We start from the raw sequence: 17,033 nt of genomic DNA, 5'->3' as shown, positions 1-17,033 counted from the left end.
TCTAAAAATTAGCATTTCTCCAGATAAATATCTTGTCCTAAGATGTCATTTTTCCTTCCATAAATAAAATTCATCTGGGCCTGGTGGCACATGCCTGTAATACCAGCACTCGGGAGGCAAAAGCAATAGAACCACCATAAACTAGAAAGTCAACCTGGGTTACAGTGAGTTCCCGGCCAACCTGAACTACAGAATGAGGCTTTCAAAACACAAAATGGGCTGGAGAGTTGGCTGAGGTTTAAGAGTTTTTACTGTTCTTGCAAAAGGCCCAACTACAGTTTCCAGTACCCACGCAGAGCAGTTCACAGCCACCTGTGACTCCAACTTCAGAGAAACCAACAACTGTGGCCTCTACAGCCACCTGCACTCATGTGCATGCACACACACAATTTAAAATAACAATCATCTTTTTTTTTGAAACGCACAAAAAACAAAAAAAAATACATGCAATGCAAATTCACAGTATTAGGGTTAATTTCTATGTTTTTCTTTTTAAAAATTATACTGGTTAATAATATGAAAAAAACTAATGGTATAATCCAGTCCTAACATTGGGTGCTCATCTAATTGTTTTCAGCTAATCTTTTAAAAATTAAAACAGCTGGGCCAGATGGTGATGATGCACTCAAGAGGCAGAGGCAGGTGAATCAACGAGTTCAAGGCCAGTCTAGTCTCCAGAGTGAGTTCCAGGACAGCCAGGGCTACACAGAGAAACCCTGTCTCAAAACAAAAACCCAAAATAAACTAAACTCCTGCTATATTGATTCTACTCATCCATACTGTCATTTGTAAAGGAAAGTATCAAGGCCATCCTTTCTATGGGCTTTATGTTTAAAGACTAGTTATTTGCATTTCAGGACACCCAAGCCCCTTTTATTGTAAAGTTATGCTCATTCGTTTTCTAAACAACTGTGGTAACCTTCTCACACAGTAAGAACTACCTCCAATTAGTTCCTCTGCCACAAAATAAACATAATATTTGTTTTTCTTGTTCTTTCTATCTTTATTTCTTTAATCTCACTAGACTAGTTTCCCTAGGAAACAATTTAAATCTTAATCATTTTAATTCAGCTTTCAACTTCACCATACACATTAATTCAAAACCTGTTTACTGAATTATTTCATTAACAGATACACTTGAGAGCTTAGGGTATTATTAGGTAGTAGAAGCACTTGCCTAGTGTGCTCAATCTCCAAAATCAAAATTCTAAACCAAACCAACAAACCCACCCAAATCCTGACTTTCAACTGTTAATAGTTTTTAATAAAGCAAATTCAGAAGCAAAATCCCAAGACACCTGGCTTCTGCCTGTCAACACCACTTCGAAATGTTTCCTACGCTGCCATCAGGACAGTTGAAATGACTGAGCAGCTGCAAGTTCCCTGAGGTTGCAAAACAGACATTTGGAAAAGGTTATATGAATCACCTTTCAAAATAACCCACCACACAGGAGCAGCATGCAAAGCAAAAACCCAATGGCCCTTTTAAGCATCTATAGTACAGTCTTGCAGAACTTCCCAGCTATGCATAGGTCATCAGAACTTTCCATTCTCAGTTTGACAAATACATTGACAAAAACCACAGTTTGTCCAGTATCCACCCCAGAAAGGGGGAAGAGATTCTCTATGTTCAGGATACCAAATAAGACATTCCAAAAACCCATTTGTCAGCATAAAGTCCTTTGTTTTGAGCCCCACAGAACATTCTGCTGTTAGGGCATTTTTGTCTACATTTCGGTGAAAACTGGTTAAGTTACACCTCACTTCCTCTATGCTTGTTTTTATGAATCCCATTTCATAGTCATATGTGTCTGTAGGTCTCTTTAATATGTTATCTAATCACTAGTTGTCCAATAATGGCATGTTTATTTTCACTAAACATAGAAATATTTCCAATTTTAAAAAACTCACAATGAAAATAAATGGTGTATGTTATGTATGAGTGTGAAGTAAAACTGGTGAAATCACCGATGTCTTGCCAAGAATCTTTATTGCCACTTAGTTTAACATGGGCTCTAATTTAAGAACATAAAATCAAATCTTTCTTGTCCTCTTCTTCTAAATGCTTCCTCCATTTGTAAGACCCCACCAGTCCTGAATGATACCAAAATCTGTGACCAGGCATCTGTATGGCTGTGTACACCACACACACCCTACTCAGGATCAAGCCCCTTCCTGCAAGATCAACATGAAGTTTTCATGTTAACATTACAAAGGTTAGGAAAAAAATGAAAAGGGATCAAGAAGATCAAGATTTCAAGAGAACCAGCAAATTGGCTCAGTCTGTAAAGGTACCTACTGTCAAGCATAAAAGTGGGAGTCCACTGGGTCCAAGGAGAGAAACAACTCCCATTAAATTGTCCTCTGTCACACGCAAATGTACACACACATGCACAGAGACACACACCTAATAGAAAGCAAAGACTCCTAAAGAAAAGTATGAACAGTGAAAAAGTAAGCACAGTGAAAGACATGCTGTGACCTGAGAAAAGATTAGCCTTTGGTTAACCAGATTAACACTGCAGGCGACCTTGACCATACAAGAGAATTTCAGGTCAGTTCAAACTGCACTTAAGATCCTTAAAAATTCCAAAGTGGAATAGTGATCATAAGAACTGAGCAAATGGGCTGGAGAGATGGCTCAGTGGTTAAGAGCATTGCCTGCTCTTCCAAAGGTCCTGAATTCAATTCCCAGCAACCACATGGTGGCTCACAACCATCTGGAATGAGGTCTGGTGCCCTCTTCTGGCCTTCAGGCATACACACAGACAGAATATTGTATGCATAATAAAAAAATAAATATTTAAAAAAATACTTAGAAAAAAAAATGAGCAAATACTGTCAGAGTGGGATTGCCTCCTCAGACAGACACACAGATGCGCGTACACACACACACAGAGACAAAACTTCACAATAAAAATATCCTCAGCCAGGTGGTGGTGGCGCATGTCTTTAATCTCAGGAGGCAGAGGCAGGCGGATCTCTGTGAGTTTGGGGCCAGCCTGGTCTACAAGAGCTAGTTCCAGGACAGGCCCCAAAGCTATTTACTGAGAAAACCTGTCTCAAAACACCACCCCCCACAACTTCTATACTCATTAACCACACTTGATCACTGATTTTTTTTTCTTCTCCCAGAAACAGAATTTAACTAAAGATCTCATCTCACTAGAAATGCAAAACAAAACATAGCTTAGCTGGGTATGGTGGAACATGATGAATTCCATCCAGGTCTCAGAAACTGTCACAGGAGTACTGACAGTTTGGGTCCGGGGTCACATAGCAAGATTCTGTCAAAACAGTCAGGAATGAGGATATACCTTAACTAGCATACCAAAGGCTCTGTGTTAGCTTCCCATCGATCACAGAACACACACCACATGTATATGTACATATGTGACTCATGTTTGAAGTACTTATCATATTTACATAATTTAAACTAACAATCAGATGAAAACTTGTTTGTAACCACACATGTGAAGTGGAGAATCATGTCACTAGAATCTATTGTTCCTCTATCACATCCTTCTCAATTTGCTGACAAACCCTGCTGATGACTCATATCCTTCTGTACTAACCAGCCACTCTGTTCCCTTATGATAAGCTTTTCACTGTAATGCAAGGTAGAAAACACATCAACTCATCCTGCTACTAACAACCATAAACACCAAACATTCATATAGGTTAAACACACAAATAAGTGAGGATACAGTACCTCCTGTAAAACAATAGGGGAAGATGTTCAAATTTTACCTAAAGCTGTAAGACAACTAGAAGAAAGCAGATCTGATTTTGAGCTGGCAAATGATACATTACTTAAAGCTAACATTTTTACCACTGCAGAAATAAAAATATAATTTATCAGAACTGCTAAAGCAAATATATCATAGGTGCATTTTATGCCAAAATAATTAATATTCTGAGAGGAATGAAATTTCAATCCAAAAGTACTATGAAAGGAATTAAACATCATTTCTCTAAAAGATATTGCTCTAATGGTCAAAGTGTGTTATTTCAGACCAGGCTCAACTAGCAAAGAAAAGAGCACAGTAAAGCCTCATCTTTAAATACCTGATAGATTTAGAGTTAAAAAAAAGAACATTTTGAGACATAGCCTCATAGTAGCCCAGAGTGACCTCGAAGCTCCCTTAAATCCTCAGCCTCTAGATTAAAAATGTTTCTTTAAAAAAAAAAATTAAAAATTAAGTTCCTGTGCATGCCTTTAATCCTAGCACTCAGGCAGATCTCTGTGAGTTTGAGGCCAGCCTCGTCTACAGAATGAGTTCCAGGACAGTCAGGGCTACACAGAGAAACCCTGTCTTGAAAAAACAAAAATAAATTACATAAATAAAAATTAAGTTTCTAGGCTGAACCTAAGTATAAAAACTGGTGCATACAAACAAGAACATGCAATCAAATAACAAAAACTAAGGTGTAACTGGTCAACTTTTCAAAATAATTTTTCTTGGAAAGATTTTGATGCTTTAAAAATCTACAATAATTGAAAACATAGTATAAGAGTCCCCAGATGTGATAGTAAACACTTTCAATTCCAGCACTAGGAGGTAGTGGCAGGTGATCTCTAAGAGTTCCAGACCAGCCTGGACTACATAGTGAATTCCAGGACAGCCAGATAGTTAGAGAGACCCTGTCTCAGAAAGAAAATGAAAGGAGGAGGCAGGAAGGAGGGGGTAAAAGAGGTGGTGGGAGAGGAGAGAAAGAGAATAAGGTAGAGGGAAAATGCCATCAAAAGGTGTAGAATGTACAGAAAGGTTATTTTTCTCACCAAGTTCTGGCCACTTCCTGAGGACTGTGGGAAGAAGACAGAGAGCCTACAGCTGTAAGCAGTTTTTCTTCATGGAGGTGCAGGCAAATGGCTATTTTAACAATGGCCCAGACCTCTACAACTCCAAGAGCAGGAGCTTTATATACAACACCCACTTCAGCTCTACACCAGACAATCCTTTGGATAAGGCATCAAGGCCCAAAGCAGTTCAGGAAGATACCAGACACTTCTGTGTATAATAGTTTTGAAGTTGAAAAAAGGGGGAAAACTCTTTCTTTATCCAACAAATTAAATTCAAATGGCCATTTCCCAAAGTAAATTAGTAGCATCCACTGCTTCAGCAGGAGTGTAAGAGCTTTAATTCCAAAAGGAAAACAATTTTTTACTCACCACCTTGTTCTGTTAGCTTAGATTCCAAAACTAGGTATCCAACATCTACTCTATAAACCAATTTGGAATCCAACATTTACTCTATAAACCAATCTCCTCACTAGTAAAGATGAAAGACTAGCACTATAAAGATTAATAAATTTAGAATGTGATGACTTATGATTTTTTTACATTTATTTTGCCCATTGTGTGTTTGTGAGGGCCACGGCATATGTGTGGAGGTCAAAGAATAGCCTGCAGTTTGTCTCTCCTATCATGTGAGCTCTAAGGAGGAAGCTCAGGTTGTCAGTTGGCAACAAGCACCCTTACCTGATGAACCGTCACCTGGGTGGACATAAAGGTGATGGTTTGTGATCAGACATAAAAAGGCCTCTAAAGACGGGACTGCTGGAACCCAGAGCACTGAAGGTTAATGGACTTTACAAGCATCTAAACCACATTCTACCACTATCCTCCTTACAGTTTATTTGCTCTACCACATTAAACGGAGTCCTGACTTCTACTCAAAATTTTATTTAATGATCCCCAACTTCTACCTATGCATTACTTAGGTTTGGCTCTAACTGAATTTCCATCTCCAGAGACAAAGTCTGAAAGCTGTGTGTCAGAGCGTTCTATCAATGCTTTCTCCCGAGGCTTTACTGATATCCAACCACAAATTCCAATAAACGGTAGAACTGTAATGTAAATCCCTACTGAATTTCAACTTTGTGTCAAAACTGTAGTCTGCAATTACTACATAATGGAAAACTATCTGTGAAGGACAGAAAAAGTTCACTTAGAGGGTTGAAAGTGCAGTTGAGTATAGGCCCTAGGTGTAACGGGGGGCTAACTCAAGAAAAAGAATTACAATTTACTCTGCTCACAATTTTCAGCAAGTATATAAATACACATATGAAACTTTGACTTTAAAAAACACACAGGCTGGGCAAAGGTAGCACGCCCTTTAATCCCAGCAGGCGGATCTCCAGGAGTTCAAGGTCAGCCTAGTCTACGGGGGAGAACTCCAGGACTACGGGGGAGAACTCCAGGACAGACAGCCAGAGCTCTTACCTAAAGAAACCCTGTTTTGAAAACAAAAAACAAAAACAAAAACAAAGAAACAAACAGCAAAATAATTCATTTACTCTTCCTTCCCTAATGCCACCAAAGTTCAGTGATGTTGTAAATGGTTTCTGCCTATAAACTTGGTTCAATCAAATTAAATATTACTTGACTGACTCATAGAGGGAGTGGTCTGACTTCTGTTCTGAGTCAGAAAATACCCAGTTCAGCAGTTCTGAACTATTTTTCACTGGTGAAGGTGTTCTGAAAGGCCAGTTTTTGTAGATGCTAAATGTAACAAGCTGTTGTCTTAGTAATACTCTGCATCTGGAGTCCAACTTATAATTAACAGAGTACTTTCAAGTGTATTTATTCTCTTACAACTGATTTGCAATCTCTTAATTATTTGCACATCCCAAGAGACAAACTTTCAAAGTGGCAACTTCAGTGGACTCCTCAGCTCCAATAAACACACCCATACAACACACAAAATCAACAAACAGAAAGTCTGCTACATTTCTTTAATCAGACTTTCTTCCAGACATACCCCAGGTGCCTCATAAAAACTGTCTCAAAGCACACACCCTGGGGCCCCAAGACAGCTTCAAGGCAGAATCTCCTCCCACATGAAAGCCTAGCTTAGGCCCCCAAAAGCCTCAAGTCAGCATCTCCTACAATGATTCTCTTGCCTCAAAGACACTTAGTCTTCTCCTTTAGCTTCCACAGCTCCTGTGTGTGCAAGCGGCTGAATGACTCTTAACAACGAGAAATTTCAAAGTCAGACACGATGCTGAGAGAATGGTTTGGTGTCCTGGAAAAAAATCAGGGGCTTTAGATGATCTTAATTTTTAATCCAGTTCTTGAGTTACTGAAGTAACTGCTCCTCATATATTTCATGCCATCACTATACAGTCCAGGGGGCACGTCACCAATTCCCTAGCGACCGGCAAACAAGCATCTCACAAATGTGCCAAGGTATCCAATGAGGATATCCTCCAACTTTATTGTGGCTATGAGCAGGGAATGAGTATTAAAAACACCTGTAGCACAATGGCACTTATTACTACTAATCACCCCCATCTTCCAGGGAATGACAAAACCACTTCTCAAGCTCAGTATAAGAAAAGGGACACTAAGAAAACCATTAATTTCTCCCTAAGCTTGATGGGTAATGCCTGCCATCCCAGCACAGGGGAAGCTTCAAGAGCACTACCACAAATGCCAGGCCAAGCATGAGCTGCAGAATAAGTTTCAGATCAGGCTACAGAAGCAAACTTTTCACTCTTAAAAATATTTTAGCAGATATTACAAACACGTAAAATTTCTAACTTCAAGTAATATACTGATTTTTGTCTGTAAGTCTATACTCATTATCAAAAAGAACCACCTTTTTTAAACTTTCCTTATTCCCAATATTTTTTGGTAGTAGTAACACTGGGAATTAAACCTAGGATTTCTCTATCAAGGAAAGTGCTTTACCACTGAGCTATTTCCCCAGACTCCCTTTTACTATTTTCAGATAAGCTCTCAAAGTTTCACAAACTGCCCTTGATTCGGCCATCCTCTGACCTCTGACCCCAAAGTAGGGGAGATTACAGAGCTATAGCACCAACTTCACTTCAACTTTGCTTACATATTTCCAATTACTATCTATGATTACATCATTAAGGTATAAAATTCAACAATTCTTCATCTCCAATACCCAATTCAGTCTACTTATACACCTATAATCTTAATATTTGGAAGACCAAGATCAGAGTTCAAAGCCAAACTGTGTTACAAAGACTTTGAGACCATACTGAACTACAAGAAGGATCCTATTTGGAATATCTAAAAGTAGTAAAATAAAACAAATGAAACGAAGTAATTCCTTCTTCAAGCGCAAACAGAGAAAAATCCAATAACAATAAAGTCGGATCATTCAATCCGAAACTAAAAATGTCCGGATCAGAAAACAAAGCCCTGATAATGTGTTCTTCTATAGCCTTAGTTTCCGTTTGCACCCTAACAAGGCTTAACTTCTCTCACTTCCTGTCTGAAACTGCTCGGGAACACAGAGCGCGGAAACAAGTAAATATATATACTAATCCAGCTGTAGCGACGCATTTGCTAAATGCCTACAATGACACTACATTAGTCACTTTATATTTCGTGACAAATCCAGAGACAGAAACTCGACTATGGCACTTATCGACATTGTATACTACGACTGTTTCTTAGGCGCTTTCCTGCAGAAGCGTAAGAGTCACAGCCTCAAAGGCACTGCAGTTTACCTCACTAAATATCTTTGACCTGGACACTAAGCATTTACCTACCAAAAAAAAAGTTTACGCTTCCCAATACGCTACCGGCAAAAACTCGGGATCCTGGGCAGGAGTCAAGCTCGATTAGTGAGCGCTGGGAAATTGGGGGTGGGGAGATGGCAAAGACATCTCTAGAAATTCAGAAATTTACATACATTTTTACGAAAGGAGGGAAAAAAGCGCCAAAGATCAGCGTCATGGGAGACTCAAACCCTTTTCTCTTACTTGACCGCAACTCACGGATCCCACGCTTCTGAGCGAGTTAGACCCTGGACACGGAGGTTCACTAGCAACACAAAGACCAAGGGGCCTCCAGGATGCCTGTGCTCACGCGCCGGACAAACGCAGGCGCACCCCTGCACACCTCCTCGCCCGCCACGCTCCCTCCTCACCCCGGCTCGCTCTCGCCACACCTTCGCCCCCACAAGGACACATGCTGCCCGCACACGCACCTTCTCCCGCATTCTTTCACGCTCGCCCGCTCGCTCCCCCACCTCGAGCCGCGCTCCCCGCCCCTTGCCCGGCCCGGCCCTCCTTCCGGGGACGTGTCTCGGGCCTGCTCTAATGGCAGCGGCGCCTCCCGCCCTCCCCTGCCCGAGGCCCGGGCGCCGCGCGGGGCCGCCCGGGAGGGGCGCACTCACGCTGGCGAGCTGGGGACTGGGCATTGAAGGCCGGCGGAGGCAGGAGCGAGGAGGCGCCTCTCTCCTCAGTCACCTCGGCGGCGGCGGCGGCGGCGGGAGCGGCGGCGGCGGCGGCGACGACTCCCCCCCAGCCTCGGCGCGCGACACCCGGCCCGGCCCGGCGGCGGCGGCGGCGGCGGCGCGTGTCCACGAGTCCGTCTTGCTGCTGCTGCTGCTGCTGCCGCTGCTGCCGCTGCGTCCCCCGCTGCCGCCGCTGCCCCCGCTACCGCCGCTGCCTGCTGGCGTCGCCTCGCGCCGTTCCCGGCCGCCGCTGCCGCTCCAGCCGCTCCCGGACGGACGACGGTTACAGCCTGGCCGATCGCGCCGCCGCCACCACCGCTGCGCGCGCAGCCGGACCAGCTCCCGCCGCCGCCCCTCAGGGGGCGCTGCGGGGCGCGGTGCGCGCGGCCATGGCCACGCCCCTGGACCGGTGATTGGCTACCGGCGGCTCGCGGCGGTTGGCCCTGCCCACCCTGCCTACGGGGCGCTGACCCACTGCCCTGGGCGCCTGCCGCGCTCCGCCTCTTCGTGGTTTGCTCCGCTCGACACTGGGGGCGACGGAAGAGGCGTCCATGTGACCGGCGCGGGGTGGGGGGAGCGGGGTGACAAACGTGGCCGAGGGAAGCGCCCGCCTACGCCGCGACCGCCTCATCCACACCTTGGTGTAAGTTAGAGCCTCTGGCCGCCCAGTGACCCGCAAGGTCGCAGGCGGATTCCTGTTCCCGGGCGACGCGTCCTCGGGCCAGATCCCGCTGGGACTGGGGCTGGGCGGCGACTGAGGCCTGAGCGTGGGGATTTCCTGCTCAGAAGTGCGGAACCGAGTAGCTCAGTACTTGGCTGCCCTTCCTGGAGGCCTCGAATGGCGTGTACTTCGCAAAGGCTCTTTCTGTCCGCCTCTCCAGCCCACTCCCCCGCTAGCAAAACACAGACCTCTTCCTTGGCAGACGGAAATACAGTCTTAAGGAACAAGTTTTTTCCTAAGTATTCTCAAGTATTAAACGGAAATAATCCCATCTTCACAGATGCTCTTCAGTACCAATATAAATTATGAAGAATAAGCGTGATTTAAAAAACTGTGGGAAAAAAAGAAAAAAACCTGTGGAAATGGTTCTATAGCTCCCTAAATTGACTCTTGGCCCCTCAAGAAAAAAAAGGGAAAGTTGGGTTGGGTGTCAAGATTGCCGATCTAATCCATGCCCCTTTTAACAAGTTGAAGATAATTTTAGAGATTCTCCATCGGGAACATTTTTGCCTTTTGCATTTGGAACCTGGCCAGAAATTCTTTGCCAGTTCATGTGTCCTGAGTTCTGGATAGGAAAATGTAGTTCCCTGTGAGTTGGGAGACTGGTTTGGGCTGTTGCCAGATGGAGCAGCAAAAGGCCCTAGAGGCTGGTTTGAGAAGTGGGAAGACTTCCCCCAGAGAGATGGGAGGGAGGAGAAAAGTCATTGCTTACTATCCATCCTGGGAAGTCTAACCTGGCCAGAATTGACACCTATTTACAAGAAAATGAAAATGCCCCTTGAAGCCCAGCGGTGGTGGCCTACACTTTCACTTGGGAGGCAGAGGCAGGTGGGTCTATCTATGTGAGTTCGAGACCAGCCTGGTCTACAGAGCAAGTTCCAGGACAGGCTCCAAAGCTACAGAGAAACCCTGTCTCCGAAACAAAAATAAATAAAAATAAATGCCGCTTGGGCTGTCTATCCCCAGCACAGCAACCCTGCCCTTGCACTGTGAGGCAAAGTCGTGGTTGGTGTCCAGTAGCCCTCCCCACAAGGCAGACCAGAGCCTTCCATCACAACTTAGATTTAAAAGGAAAGGAAAGATTTTATTTTGGGGGGGGGGGGTAAAAGGGAAGGTCTTAAAGACCGCCTCATGGAGCCACAGCACAGAACTCAGCTTGTTTACCGCCAGCAGGTGGCCCGGGTTGGGGTATTTTAGGGCAATACTGGCCGTCCTTGCTGCGTAGGAGTTAAAAGGCCTTGAGGAGCACGAGAGACTGCAGATTAGAATCAAGGCCCCTGGTTGGCGGTGTGGAAGGAAGCTCAGAGGCTAGCTGCATTATTCTACCAGCCTCAGTCAGGCAGTGTTTTCTCAAAGGACAGCATGCAAAGGAAGAGCTAACTCCCCTGCAGAACGTTTGCTGCATTTCCTGGTTACTGATGCTCCCTTTATGGTCTCAAAACACCTTATTATGCACACTCTATCATAGCAAGTACAACATACTAGAAATGCCTGCGTCCATGATTCTCCTCTGCTTGGCGGGTCTACTTAGGGCAAACTAGTAGATAGCCAAGCGAACAATCTTCCCTCCATCTGGCTGTCAGCCTGGCCCTAAAATAAAAATAAGTAACGTAACAACATGAGGATAACAATAATAGCTACACTAATAGCCATTTTTAAAGCATTTACTCTACTCCATGCTCTGGGCAAGGTGCTTTTAAATAAATTACCAAATTTATGCTTCTAAATAACCTTATGAGGAAGGTATTATTAACTCATTTTAAAGGAGTACAGAGGCTTGGAGAAACGAAATGACAGAAGCAGGACTTGGCCCAGGTTTGTCTGCCTCAGGGGTTCAAATGATCGTGTTAGTTTCTGACTTCCGTCAATAATTGGTGTCCCTTGGATTAAGCTGGAAAGCTTTCAAGTCTTCGGAGACCTGCCTCTTAAGAGACCACGGGGTCATCAAAACTTTACCCTCACCCACAGGCCAGCAAGGAGGTGTGCTAGTCTCTCCAATCTAGATGTATTCCCAGAGAAGGTTGTAACGCGGCTTTACTGCCTCCTTGCCATAAACAGACTGGAAACCAGGCTGCAGGTGCCTTATTAAACACCACCCTTGGCAGCGAGTTTCACACATAAGTACTCCGAATTTATCCAGGGCCATTGCTGAAGCAGGTCCAAGTGCCATTACCTTATTAATCCTCCCAGCACCCCTGTGAAGTTAAGCTGGCGGTATTCCTGGCTCATGATCTCTTTGGAGGCAGAAGCTGTGTGTGGGCCTGTCATACACACAGTACCAAAGAAGTAAGGAGGGTATGGCAGAGAAACTGAGGTGCTGAGGTTGGGAGACAGCCCAGGTACCTGGTTCCCATTCTGTGGGTCTATACCCTTTCACCTGGCATCCTTACGTGGTCACAAAGTTGCTATGTAACCTCGGGTCCTGATTAGGTGTTGGTTTGTTGGTTGGTTTGTTTGTGACAACTTGGGACAAGCCAGAGTCATTCAGGAAGAGAAAACTTCCGTTGAGAAAATGTCACATTGGAATGGCCCATGGGCAAGTCTGTAGTATTTTCTTATTAATGATCGATGTGGGAGGGCCTGGCCCACTGTGGGTGATGCCAATCCCTGGACAGAAGGTCCTAGGGTATATATAAGATAGAAGCTGAGCAAACTGTGAAGAACAAGTCAGTGAGTAGCACTCCTCCATGCCTGCTTGAGTTCCTGCCCTGACTTCCCTTCAAGATGGGCTGTGAACTGTGAGGTGAAATAAACCCTTTGCTCCCAGCCTTCTTTTGATCATGGTGTTTATCGCAGCACTAGCAGGCAAACTAAGACCTCTTAGAGCCTTATTTCACGTTTCAAAGTCTCCGTTTCCCCTTCTGTAAAATGAAGGGGTAGGGCTAAGAAGCAAGTCTTAGTAAAGTACTTGTCTCAAGCTTGAGGACCTGTGTTCAAGCCCCAGAACTCACAGGGAAAAAAAAAAAAAAACCGGTGATTCAAGTGGTGATAAGCACTTGAAACCCCAGCACTGAGGAAGTGGAGACAGCTGTATCCCTGGGGCTCACTGACTAGCCTGCCTAGCCTATTAGAGAGTACCAGGCCCGTGAGAGACCCTGCCTCATAAAAGACAATATGGCCAGGCATAGTGGTGCACACCTTTAATGCCAGCACTTGGGAGGCAGAAGCATGGAGGGAGGTCTCTGAGTTTGAGGGCAGTCTGTTCTACATAGTGAGTTCTAAGACTGCCAGAGCTACATAGTGAGACCCTGTCTTGTATACTCCTTCCCCCACAAAAAAGACAAGGTAGGTGGCTCCTACAAAAGGACACCCAGGGTTGCCTTCTGGCCTCCATGCTCACCAGCACACATAAATAAAAAGATTAACTTTTTCATTAAGTGACATGCCATCACTAAAAAAATTAAGCAGGAATGGGAGGTGGCCTAGAGAGATAGCTCAGTGATTAAGAGCACTGGCTGCTCTTCCAGAGGGCCCGGATTCAGTTCCCAGCACCCACATGGCAGCTCACAACTGTTCATACATAACTCCTGTTCCAGGGAATCTGACACCCTCACACAGACATACAAGCAGCCAAAACATCAACGTACAAAAAAATACAAATAAATAAATTTTAAATTTTAAAAAATCCTTAAAAAAAAAAAAGCAGGGTTGGGGATATAGCTTAGTAGTAGAGCAATTGCCTAGCATGCACAAGGCCCTGAGTTCAGCTTCCAGCAACATAGAGAAAAGGTTAAAAAATATTTTAAAAGATTGCCACAAGTTTGAAGCCAGCCTAGGCTAATAGTGAGTTTCAGGGCAGCCTGGGCAATAGCATGAGTCTCTGTCTTACCCCTATGGCTTCTAAAAGAGCAGAGACTTCATACTATAACTCTACATACAGAGATTTTAGCTCTTGAAACTCAAAATTCTTGACTGCTAAAGCTTCCTCATCTAGACCAGAACATGGTGGTCACATCTTTTTCATCCTAGCTGTGGTAACCTAGAAATTAAGGACACCATATTTTAAAGTATCTGGCACAGTGGCAGTGGTCCATCCTTTTTACTTCCCTGCCCCTTTTACAAATAAGCCTTGCCTTTCAATGACCTCAAGTAAAGGAAGTAATTGGGTGTGGTGAGAAATACAGACAACTAACAAAACTGAAGCTGTTCAAGGCTCAGCCACTGTGTGACCAGGCGGAAGTTACCTAGCCTTTCTGAGCCCAGATTTCCCTGCCTCTGATACTAAATATAAGTTTATAAGCTCTTAAGAGCAATTGACACCGTGCTAGGGGCTCCTGATGAATGCGCACACAGGGCCAAGTTAGAAGTCCCAGCTAAAACCCTTCGGCCCGAAACCAAATGGGTCATGAGCTGCAAATTAAGTCAACCAGGCTCTACAAAGTTCAGATGAACATGGGAAATCCCCGCCTAGCATTGCTCAGTTTGTCCGGATCCTGCCAGTGAAGCAAGAGGGAAAGCTGTGAGAAGCTGCCCAACCCTCCCAAGAGTGATAACCCTAGAGGAGGAGGCAGGGGGAGGAAGGAATGTACTGATTCACCGCCCCACCCATCCCCTGCCTCTAATCTCTCTTCCGGAATTTTACTGCTCTCTTTCACTGGGGTGAAGTGGAGGGGACAGGGTGCTGGTTCCAGTCCTCAGCGGAACCATCTCTCCCCCACCCGCGCCCGCAGGTCCTCGGGTACAGGAAGCCCGGGGGCCGGGGTGTCAGACGCACACCCGGTGGCGTGCTCGCAGCATCCTCCCCAGCGCGCTCGGGTTTGGGGGAGCCTAGAGGGGAGTGGAAGGAGCTGTGGATTCTGGAAGACAGAGTTCGTGGTGTTGGTGCCAGTTGGAACAGGAAAGCTTCGGCTAGAGCCTACTTTGCACCCAATGGGCAGTCACAAGGCGAGCTTCTTTCCCTGAGTAGTCAGCAATCCAGGTGCCCGTCTTCGAGTCAGGTGAAACTGGATTTCCGGTATAGAAGGAAAAAACGGCTTTAAGAACTGTCAGAAGAGAGGGAAACTTGAGAAATGAGGCTCGGGCATCGTTTTGTCTTCCAGATGGAGCAACTGAGGCTTAGAGGGTGTCTATCTACCCAAGAAGGTCCTGAGAACCAAACATAGACCCTGCGCTGGTATCTGCCCCCTCGGGTTCAACTCACAGCATTCCCTTATGCTTCGCGACTCGCTTTCCCTGTTTGGCAACAGGAAAATGTCAAAGATTTATTAATAACTGAAGCTAAAACTGTTAGGCTCAGCAAGTCTCCCTACACCCACAAGGGATTCGGAAATAGTAGTTCGCGCTAACCCTTATTAAGTACTTCCTAAGTGCCAAGACCCTGTAAGTCTAAACATTTTACATAAGCATTAATTTGGGGGCTTTTGTTTGTTTTGAGACAGGGTCTCACCATGTAGCTCTGGCTGTCCTGGAATTCACTATGTGAACCAGACTGGACTCGAACCTACAGAGTTTGCCTTCTTCTGCCCCCAGATACGGGTATTAAAGGAGAGCACCACTGTGCCCAGCTTGGTTTGGCTTTTTTCTTTCTTTCTTTTTGATTGTTTTGTTTTTCAAGACAGGGTTTTCTGTGTAACAGTCTTAGCTGTCCTAAGGCTTGTAGACCAGGATGGCCTCGAACTTGGAGATCCTCCTGCCTCTGACTCCCAAGTGCTGGGATTAAAGGTGGGCACTATCACCGCCCAGCTAGATATTTTAATTTTAGTAACCCCAGAGAATGGGTAGTGTTATCATTTTGCACTATTATTCCTATTCTTTCTTTATTTACTTTTTATATTATGTGCATTTGTGTTTTGCCTTAGGTATCAGATCCCCTGGAACTGGAGTTACAGACAGTTGTGAGCTGCCATGTGGGTGCTGGGAATTTAACCCAGGTCCTCTGGAAGAGCAGTCATTGTTCTTTTTTATCTTTTTTCTTTTTTGTTTTTTCAAAACAGGGTTTTTCTGTAACTTTGGAGCCTGCCCTGGAACTACCTCTTGTACAACAGGCTGGCCTGGAACTCACGTAGATCCGCCTGCCTCTCTGCCTCCCCAGTGCTGGTATTAAAGGTGTGCCTGGTCACAGTCAGTGTTCTTATCCCTTAGCCATCTCTCCAGCTCCTCCTATTCTTTTTTTGTTTATTTGTTTGTTTGTTTGTTTTTCAAGACATGGTTTCTCTGTGGTTTTGGAGCCTGTCCTGGAACTAGCTCTTGTAGACCAGGCTGACCTCGAACTCACAGAGATTCGCCTGCCTCTGCTTCCCGAGTGCTGGGATTAAAGGCGTGCACCCCCACCGCCCAGCCTCCTATTCTTTTTTTAAAGATTTGTTTTTATTTTTGAATGCGTAGGTGTTCTAGAAAACCCCTGGCTCAGATGCCCCTGGAGTTGGAGTTAGAGGCTATTGTGAGCCTCCTGATCATGGGTGCTAGGAATTTAACTCAGATCTTCTGGAAGAACAGTGGGTACTCTTAACCACTAATTGTCTCCAGCCCATTATCTTATTCTTACCTTTCAAAACTGAACATTTATTTATTTTGTTAGGAGAGCTGGGTGGAGTGCTACAGAGGGCATTGGAGGTCAGTAGATACCATCGGGAGTCATTCTCTCCTTCCAACCTGCAGGACCCTGGCATCAAACACAGGTCACCAGGCTTGGCCCTAAGTGCCATCATTACTGAGCAGTCTTGGGGTCCCCCCATTCTTACATTTTAATCAACTAATACATGATAGGGACAGGAGGATTTGAACTCCACAAGTATTTTCCCAGGGAAGTCAAGCACAGTGTATACTTTTCCACAGGCCCACATGTTGGCCGCCGTAGTGAGCCTCTCCCTGTGCTCTGGACTGCAACTTTAAATGGCTAAACCTCCTCCCTGGAGCAACAAGATTATCGGTGCTTGTGTAAATCTTTAATATGTGCACCCCTCCAGATCATGTTCTTGTTCTTACACCCTGAGAACTCAAAGCGCCAGGTTAAGCAAGGCAATCAAGGTCAGCCTTCGAAACTGAGACGATCTATCCCTTCCCCACAGTGCTCGGCTTTAATCTCCAGCACCCATTGCTACCCACATCAGAGATCACTTATCTCCTGTTGCGTTTCCAAAGATGCTGTAGAA

General features: G+C 44.9%; 1 protein-coding gene across 3 annotated transcripts in view; it reads right to left on the bottom strand.

Moving 5' to 3' along the window:
* The window catches only part of Ptp4a2 (protein tyrosine phosphatase 4A2), a 33,078-nt gene extending 23,774 nt beyond the window's left edge, over positions 1 to 9,304 (bottom strand). The window contains exon 1 of one of the 3 annotated variants that reach the window (XM_075945979.1): positions 9,162 to 9,304. The gene's annotated coding sequence lies outside the window, so the exon portion shown is untranslated. Of the gene's footprint in view, positions 1 to 8,972; positions 9,036 to 9,161 lie in introns of those variants that run through there. The other 2 variants (XM_075945980.1, XM_075945981.1) reach the window with 2 other exon arrangements.
* Positions 9,305 to 17,033: the final 7,729 nt, after the last annotated feature.

The sequence above is a fragment of the Microtus pennsylvanicus genome, chromosome 13 (genome assembly GCF_037038515.1).
Source record: "Microtus pennsylvanicus isolate mMicPen1 chromosome 13, mMicPen1.hap1, whole genome shotgun sequence".
NCBI classification, from domain to species: domain Eukaryota; kingdom Metazoa; phylum Chordata; class Mammalia; order Rodentia; family Cricetidae; genus Microtus; species Microtus pennsylvanicus.
The sequence above is the reverse complement of the archived record's forward strand: the minus strand, read 5'-3'. Positions and strand labels throughout refer to the sequence as shown.